The following is a 9,181-nucleotide window of genomic DNA, read 5'->3' as shown; positions in this document are numbered from 1 at the left end:
CGATCATATAGATCCGTAATCAGGAACTTTCATCCTATTAAATCTCAACATGTATACTATTTCCCACAGTAAGTGCATTTCCCCTACTATAGGGATGGCCCTAATCCAGAATATGAACCATAGAAAAATACACCCAGTAGACCAATCACGATAATACCAGTTACAGTACCTATCAACCAAAGAGGGATCCTTCCAGTGGTATCGACCATTTCTCTTACTCCCTTTCACATTTTCTTAAGTGGTCATACTCGAGACATAAATAGTCATAGCATAGATAATTATGCATATTGGATCTCTTCGAATGTAGTGAGAATATTATCATTGTTCCTAATTGAAAAAATAATTGGAGAATGGAACAACATGTACAAAAATTAGTAGCAACCCCTAGTAGAGACTGGTACGATTCAATTCATATATTTTGGTCGTTCGGGTTCGGTTGTGTCATATCTACATACTTCCTCTTCATTTAGTATAGAGTTTATCGTTGGATGAACTGCATTTCCGATATTGATCCCAAGAAAAAACCTGTAGGGATAGCTAGCCCGTGAACGGCCAACCATCTAACTGTAAAAATTGGATAAGTTCTATCTATAGTCATTAGTGCCTCCTAAAAAGATCTAGTAAATTCATCGAGTTGCTCTAATGGATCGAAACGGCCAGTTACTAATGGAACCACTTGTTGACTTTCTATGAAATACTCATTTGGCCGGGGGCTCCCGAACACATCATAAGCCAAACCCGTGCTTACAAATAACCAACCTGCAATGAATAGAGAAGCTATGGTAATGCTATGGATAACCCAGTATCTAATAATAGTAATAATGTCAGCAAAGGAGCATTTTCCTGTATTCCTAGACATGCTCAACTCCATATATTATTGTAAAGGCAGTCAAGGGGGAATTGATCCCATGAAAGATAGAGATCAGGAAATGGAAAACTACTGATATCTTCTCCAATCCTTGTTCAATTGTCAATTTGTACCAAGGGTATCTTTAAAGTCTACTGGACAAGTATAGCTAGCTTTCTTCTGACACAACAATACAATTTCGATGAGTATCGAGAAGGAACAGGATAGAATGATTCTGTTCCTGCCAACAGTTATTCTATCTTTGTTTGGTTGACTAAATCCCAATAGAAAGAAGAGAATATTGCATGTTCCGAGGTCCGTCCGGGTGTAAGGAACCCCAACTCCCTCAATCAATGTTGTAACAATAACATAGTGGAAATTTTCGATTGGAATTAGCTTCTGCATATGGGTGGCTTTAGAACCGAAAAAGAGGATGAGTGCCGCTTGCAAAGGATATCAATCACTATCAATAAAACTCATCCAGAATATTATTCTTTTATATTCTTCCTTTTTCATTCGAACATGACATTATGCCCGTGTAGATGAACCCAGTAATTCAAATTGCACGGGGATCATTGGTGCTACGCAGATGTATGTTGCTTTTCCAATAGTATTCGGCACATATGGAGTTATGCCACAGACTTATTATAGTACCTTGTATTAACGAGTAGGTGTTACTTATTAGATAAAACCAAGTGGATAGTGCAATAGAACCTAGTCAATTTTAGGTATATGAAATTACAAGTTACTCTTTGCAATAGGTGGAATTTCTATAATATCGGGCTCTACTCGCTCTAATAATTAATATTGAAAAAATCTAATCCATCTAGAGGGTCAAATGATTGGACCAATAAGATCGAGAAATGAAAGGACAAAGTGGATATTCATATTCTTTCTTACACCTAAACATGAAATTCACAAAAATTTGGCTATGTTTGTGGAGAGTTTTCTTCCGGTCCAGTCTCTGAAATGATAGCTATTGGTAAAAAGATAATCCCAGGTGATCCAATCATACTGATTGAGAATTCATTCACCTTGTAAGAAGATTACATTCGACAATTTGTGAAGGGGTTTTCCAGTGCTATTCATTAGTTGCTCGATGAATGATTTCTAGGATAATGAAGAGATTTCTACTATAGATATCCTCTCGTCCATGTTCATTCATACATATCCTATAGTAGATATAGGATCTTGAATTGGTACGAATTGGGACAATTGATCTTTTGTATTCTGATCTCAAGGTTACGAAAATTAAAATTTAGGTAATTGTCTCATGAAGATATGTATAAACCATATTTCATTCAGTGCTTCCATGCCTACTATAACTATAATTAGTTATTTCGGTTTCTTATTGGCTTCTATCATTTTCACCCTAGTCCTATTCATTAGTTCGATCAAGATACAACTTATTCAAAATGAAGGAAGGGGAAACCCTCTCAATTCACTATTTCGATTTCAATAATTTTGTTTATTCCCTCTATATAAATTTATGATCATTGAGATACATAGATACTATCCAGTATAGCTATTATCCCTACTTATTCCATTGAATAGAAATGATTGAGGCTTTGCCATCCGGAATTGTGTTAGGTATAATTCCTATAACTTTGGCTGGATTATTCATAACTGCATATTCACAATACCGACGTGGTGATCAATTGGATATTTGATCCTGGAATATCCTCCAATTTCATTGGCCTCCTACTTTCCCTGGGAGTTCAAATTCCATTGCTCATTCCAGTTGGAATGAATTATCGAAAATTTTGAGGGTTGGATTTGATAGGAACAGAATCACGCTCTGTAGGATTTGAACCTATGGCATCAGGTTTTGGAGACCTATGTTCTACCAAACTGAACTAAGAGCGCTTTCTTTAATATTCGGAGATGAAGGAAAAATACCTTTTGTTGATACTCTTAGAGCAAAACACTTTCGCATCTGATACAATTCAATTATTTGATGTTCCTGTCGAATCGATATCAAATGATCTTTCATTCCTTTCTTTCCATAGAAAAGAAGGGAAAGGTAGGGATAATAAGATTTGAACCTGCGACATTTTGTACCCAAAACAAACATGCTACCAAGCTACGCTACATCCCTTCTAATCATTAGACAATGTTATTTTAATTTTATTTTATAGAATTCGAAATCTGTTTCCCACATTTTTCCACCTTCATTTCTCTTTGTTCTCATGAGTGAAAAGACTTTATACATGTAGGGTCTATTATCTATAATATCACTATTCATTATGGTGATGAAACATCTTTTTCCTTTTCTATAAATAGGACCACAGCCCAGATCACATTATATATATATATATTCATCAGTTCCGAGTTTTCTCTAGGATTCATAACTATTGATATGGTTGAATCACTTACACATTATGATCAATAAGGAGAATTTAGAATGCAAGATCTAAAGTCCTATCTTTCCACAGCGCCTGCATTAGCTATTCTATGCGTCAGTTTTTTAGCCGGCCTATTGATAGAAATCAATCGTTTTTTTCCAGATGCTCTTATTCTTTCCTTTTTAAAATTTTTTTCCTCCCCTTAAAGCCAAGGGAAAAAATATTGTGTTAGATTGACTTCTCCTACCTCTTGGAGAAATTAGTGCATTCAACCCCAAAAAGGATCTAAGTTTAGGACTGGAAAGGGGTAGAATTCAAGTAGAAATATCGATCTAAAGATTCTTTCCACATTCAATTTTGTAAGTAAAACTGAAAACTCATTCCTGATCAATCATTTTTTTACTTTCAAATGTTTCACCGTAGGATCTCCGGCTATCAAATTCTATCCATTTTTCCCTTTTTCTTTTTGAGGTCGAAAAGCAAAACCAATATTCAAAGTAAGTTTATGGCCAAGAGCGGAGATATAAGAGTAACAATTACTTTGGAGTGCACTAGTTGTACCCAAGATAGTGTTTATAAAAGATTCTCGGGATTTCTAGATATATGACTTGGAAAAATCGACGCAATACACCTATTCGATTGGAATCAAATAAATTTTGTCCCTATTGTTACAAGCATACCATTCATGGAGAGATAAAAAAAGAGATTAAACGTACTACTCCTACCCATGGATAGGAATAAATCGCAGATATAAAAAGAAATGGTATTTCAACAAGATCTTTAATGGAACAATATTTTAAAGAGATTTGGAATAAATAGTATTCAAAAGGTTGATGAAACAAACTATGGATAAACCCAAGCAATCTTTTCGTAGACATTTGAAACCAATTCAGAGACGTTTGAAACCAATTCTTAGATATTTGAAACCAATTTGTAGACATTTGTCATCTATTAGGTCGGGAGATCAGATCGATTATAAAAATATGAGCCTAATTAGTCGATTTATTAGTGAGCAAGGAAAAATATTATCCAGCCAAGTGAATAGATTAACTTCAAAAAAACAACGTCTAATGATTAACGCTATTAAACAAGCTCGTATTCTATCTTTGTTACCTTTTCTTTATAATGAAAACTAATTTGATCCATGGGAAATAAGCCTACTCCTTAATCAAATCCGAGCTGGAATATCTGTTCGATAAAGATGTAGATCTTGAGTCTATTGTTGAAAAAGTCAACAGGATTTCATTTTTGGAAAAGAATTGGATTGAATTCTTTTCGTTCATTTCCAATCCAATATGAAGAAACTTTTCAATATTTTGACCTTCCCGGAGGGAATTCTCCGGGAGAATCTGTTCTATCCATTCCATCTTTACCTATTTATTTCATCTATACCTAACCTATTTCATCATTTGATAAGTTGTTAAAGATGGTGGAAAAGCAATTACTATCTAATACAACTATTTGTGCAAGTGTTTTACGATTTGGAAGCAACTGCCTCTTGTAAAAGTATTGGATGAATCTATTATAAGAAACCCCATTTGCACGAGTTGCTGCATTATTCCGAGTAATCCACAAATGACGAAGATCTCTCTTGCGTTTACCTCTATCTCGGTGGGCGGAAACTAAGGCTCTAGCTTTCCATTGGTTAGCAGTTTGAGAAATTTTCGAATGGGCCCCTCAAGATTCTTGGTCTATATAAGAACAAAATAGAGAGAATTGGATTCCTTTTGATAAATTAGCTGAGCATCATCTTGATATAGCTTCTAGTCTTTTTAGAAAGTATTCTGGTGGAGTTTCCATTTTCTAGGTTAGGAATATGTCGGGGTAAGTCTGATAAGGATCATATCACATTTGCTCCTCAACTCAAAATGAGAGATCATCTAGATATGATATGATTTATGAAAGAATATGAATTGAAGTTTACTCCCGGCGCAAAACAAAGGGATATGGATGAATAATTCATAAAGAATGTAGTTTGGACTCCTAGGATTTGGCGTCTTAGTTTTCTTCGCAGTAATAGATTTGGTCATATAAAAACACCCAATTCATTGGGATCTTCGTATCAGTTTAGATCGTTAAGAAAATGGCATATGGACAGATCTCTATTTCCTATACAATATCCGAAGCAATATAGATACTTTAAGAAACCACTGTTATTTATAGGAAGATGATTTCTTTGGGATTTCTTCCTATTTCAAGAGTAGCGCCTTGTGTTTTCACACCGATAATTTTTCGCAAATGAAGAACTATTGAAAAGGCTTTATATTACTTATGGTGCAAGAAGATTAATAGCACAACTTGATTTTTTCCCTAAAAAAAGTATCCAAAGTTTTTTTCGTAGATATGATTCAAAATCCACGATCAATTCGGTTTTGGTCATGAATTTGTGGAAACCATTGTCTCTTAGACATAGACATATCGAGCATTTCAAACTCATTCAAGCGATTGGTATCCAATTGGAACGTATGCAACCATATTTTCCTATATATTCATATAACCATTGGTTGACTAAAAATTCGAGAGAAAGGGTTGACCGCTTCCAGTTGTTAATTCATCGCCAAAGATGGCTCGGAACCAATAGGTTATTATCTAATGAATCTTTTCTTTATAATACTCTATTCGAGAGTTATGAATATTTATCAAATCTATTCCTATCTAACAGAATGTTATTCGATCAAATTACAAAGACATTGTTGGAGAAGAAATGGCTTTTTCCCAATGAAATTGAACACTCAATTCATACAACAGGATTAAGATTTGATATCAGCTGGAAGAATCTGGAATGAAGTAAAAGAAAATTGACTAGGTAGCAGGGTCGTGGGAATCAGTGAGAGGCTATACATATGCTCCAATTTAAGATCCTATAAAGACTTGATAGATCTTTAATTTGAGGTTCCTCACTCTGAGATCTCGACCATGTAAGAGTAAGCATAGTCTAATAATATCTCATTAAGTTAACTAGACTATGCTTACTCCTTATTTCCTCGATTTCGGTTCTAGCATTTTTTTTTCCACACTATTTGAAGAGAGGAAAGGATAGAGTCACAGGATTCGACATGGATATAGTTGGTGAGGTTCGGTCGTAACTCCCGTATATTGCAAGATCTTGATGGAGGTGGTATCTGGTCAATCTATTGATCGATCTTCTCAATCTGTTTACTTAATGAAATATACCTCATAATACGAGGGTGTATTCGGAATGGACTCCTCATTAGGTAGAGAAGATCTGATCCTACCTGTGATCCACTGTCCTATTCCAACAACGTTAACTTGTAGGTAATCGATTGTCGGAATACCTCGTATCAACAGAGAATCTATCTCAATCTATTGAGATACTCTACGAGATTTGCCATAATATTGCTCATTCAATAAGCATGAGAAATATTATGCCTTGAAGAGGACTCGAACCTCCACGCTCTTAAGCACGAGATTTTGAGTCTCGCGTGTCTACCATTTCACCATCAAGGCATCCCAAAAAGAAATTCTATTCCATTCATATATATATATGAAAAATATCCTGATCTATGAATGAACATATGTTAGAGATAGCATATTCAAGTATTGATATACGATTGGTCATATAGGTTCATCATAATTTTTTTTTTATCTGGAGGAGATTTTCTATAAATAAACAAGACGACTCAATGAACATCCTTTCTTTTTCAATTCAATAGAAACCTAAAGAATTGAATATGGTACAAAATAAAAAATATTTTCAAAAACTTTAACTTTTTTCGGTAAAAGTGATGTCTTGGTCCGAGTGGAGGTAGGGGTAACAGTCCTTTTCTTTCTCTTTTCCACATGTCCATAGAAACATTTATAAAAAAGAAAGATAGATATATATTCAATCTATTTTATTAGAGAGGTAATAATTTTTAAAATTAATCACACTTCTTCCCTTCATAAGGGGTCCATTGATGAAAAGGGACTGGAAAAACTAAAGTTCAAACCCAATTCCTACAGTTATGGATATAAGCACAATCCAAATTCGTGGAGAGTTATACATTTGTGTATCTATGAGATCATTTACTATTTCTTGAAGCTAAATATTTCCCCTGGATAGACCATATAGCTAGAAAGACCATAAATCAGAATGAAAGAAAAGAAAATGAAACTCTTTCAAACGATCTCAGGGTATAATTGAAAATGAAGTTTTCACTTTGTACATGTCAGATCATGAATTAGTAATTTATTTCAATCTCCAAAAGAGTAGAAAAAGTTTCTAACTTCCAAGTTTAGGAGATTTACATAATCTCATGAATAGGATCGAATATTCCTCCATAATCTATCTCCTTTTTCCTTAAGGAAGCCTTCCCAAGAGGACTTAGATCTATCTATGATTTATGCTTTTTTCTTTTTATTTTTTCTCTTTTGTTCGGATAAACATATTGTCCAATCTGAACGGGAATCAATTTCTAATTTATCAGAATATATTAATCCACTATATAGATAGGTAGATCTCGATCCTGTTTATGAGTTAATGAAAATGTGCAAAAGCTCTATTGGCTTCTGCCATTCTATGAGTCTCTTCCTTTTTGTGTATAACATTGCCTTTCCCTCTAGCAGCATCCACTAATTCGTGACTCAATTTGAAATTCATATTTCGACCCGGACGTTTTTGAGATGCCCCTAATAACCAACGAATGGCAAGTACTTTTCCTTGGGTTGATCTTATCTCAGTGGGAACTAGATAAGTCGATCCACCCACACATCTTGCTTTTACTGTTACATTGGGAGTTACTCTACGTATTGCTTGGCGTAGAACAGATAGTGGATTTTTATCCGTCTTTTGTTGAATATTTTTGATGGCTCGATAAAGAATTCGATAAGCCGATGATTTTTTTCCGTTTTTAAGAATACGGTTAACCACCATGTTAACTAATTAATTATGATAAATAGGATCAGATTTTGCAGGTTGTTTTTTTTTTAGTAGTACTTCGCCATGACATGAGTGTGACAAAGGTTCAAGAATCTATTTCATAAAGGCTGAAAATCATTTATTTTTTCTTTTTTACTCCATATTGCAGGGTGGATCTCTAAAGGTATGAAAGATCTCCCTCCAAACCGTACATATGACTTTCGTCAAATATGGCTTTCCGCATTATTATATCTACATAGATGAGATATATTCTTTATGCATATAATTCTGTTCACTCACTCTCAATTGAGTATCCGTTCCCTTTCTTTCTTTTTCTATGATCAGAAATCCTGTATTTTACATATCTATATGATCAAGTCCTTAGGTTTAAAAAATAGTGTATAAAAAAGTGTTTCAAATCATTTCTATTTGACTTGAACCCGTTCTAAAAAGGTAAAGGTATTTTTGAATTTTCTGTTGAAACAATCAGCAAAAACTTCGAAAATGATTTCGATATTGAACCTTGGACATATAATAGTGCCAATGAAAAATAAGATCGTGTTTTTTTTCACAGTAGCCTGCTCTAGTCCCCTTACAAAACGTTCGTTATTAGGTTAGCTATATACTTAACATGTTTCTAGCAATTCACATGGAATCATCATGAAATGATACAAGTATTAGATAAGTAGGAATATACAACGCACTAGAATGCCCTTGTTGAGGATCTTTTACTTCGGCAACATCTAGGGCTCCTCGAACAATGTGATATCTCACACTGGGTAAATCTTTAACCCTTCCTCCTCTTACTAATACTACAGAATGTTCTTGTAAATTATGGTCAATCCCAGGTATATAAACAGTGATTTCAAATCCAGAGGTTAATCGTACTCTGGAAACTTTATGTAAGGCAGAGTTTGGTTTTTTGGGGGTGCTAGAGCCTTAGTTTCCGCCCACCGAGATAGAGGTAAATGAAAGAGAGATCTTCGTCATTTGTGGATTACTCAGAATAATGCAGCAACTCATGCCAATGGGGTTTCTTATAATAGATTCATCCAATATTTGTACAAGAGGCAGTTGCTTCCAAATCGTAAAACACTTGCACAAATAATTGTATTAGATAGTAATTGCTTT

At 34.4% G+C, this 9,181-nt stretch overlaps 1 non-coding gene across 1 annotated transcript; it reads right to left on the bottom strand.

Annotated features, from left to right (window-relative positions):
• Positions 1-6,579: 6,579 nt before the first annotated feature.
• Positions 6,580-6,660, bottom strand: TRNAL-CAA (transfer RNA leucine (anticodon CAA)). The gene has a single exon. It is a non-coding gene; the product is annotated as a tRNA-Leu (tRNA).
• Between the last annotated feature and the right edge of the window lie 2,521 nt (positions 6,661-9,181).

The sequence above is a fragment of the Pinus tabuliformis genome, chromosome 2_2 (genome assembly GCF_031772625.1).
Source record: "Pinus tabuliformis cultivar Carrire ecotype Pingquan chromosome 2_2, CPIR1, whole genome shotgun sequence".
Taxonomy (NCBI): Eukaryota; Viridiplantae; Streptophyta; class Pinopsida; order Pinales; family Pinaceae; genus Pinus; species Pinus tabuliformis.
This window is presented reverse-complemented; position numbering and strand designations above follow the sequence as displayed.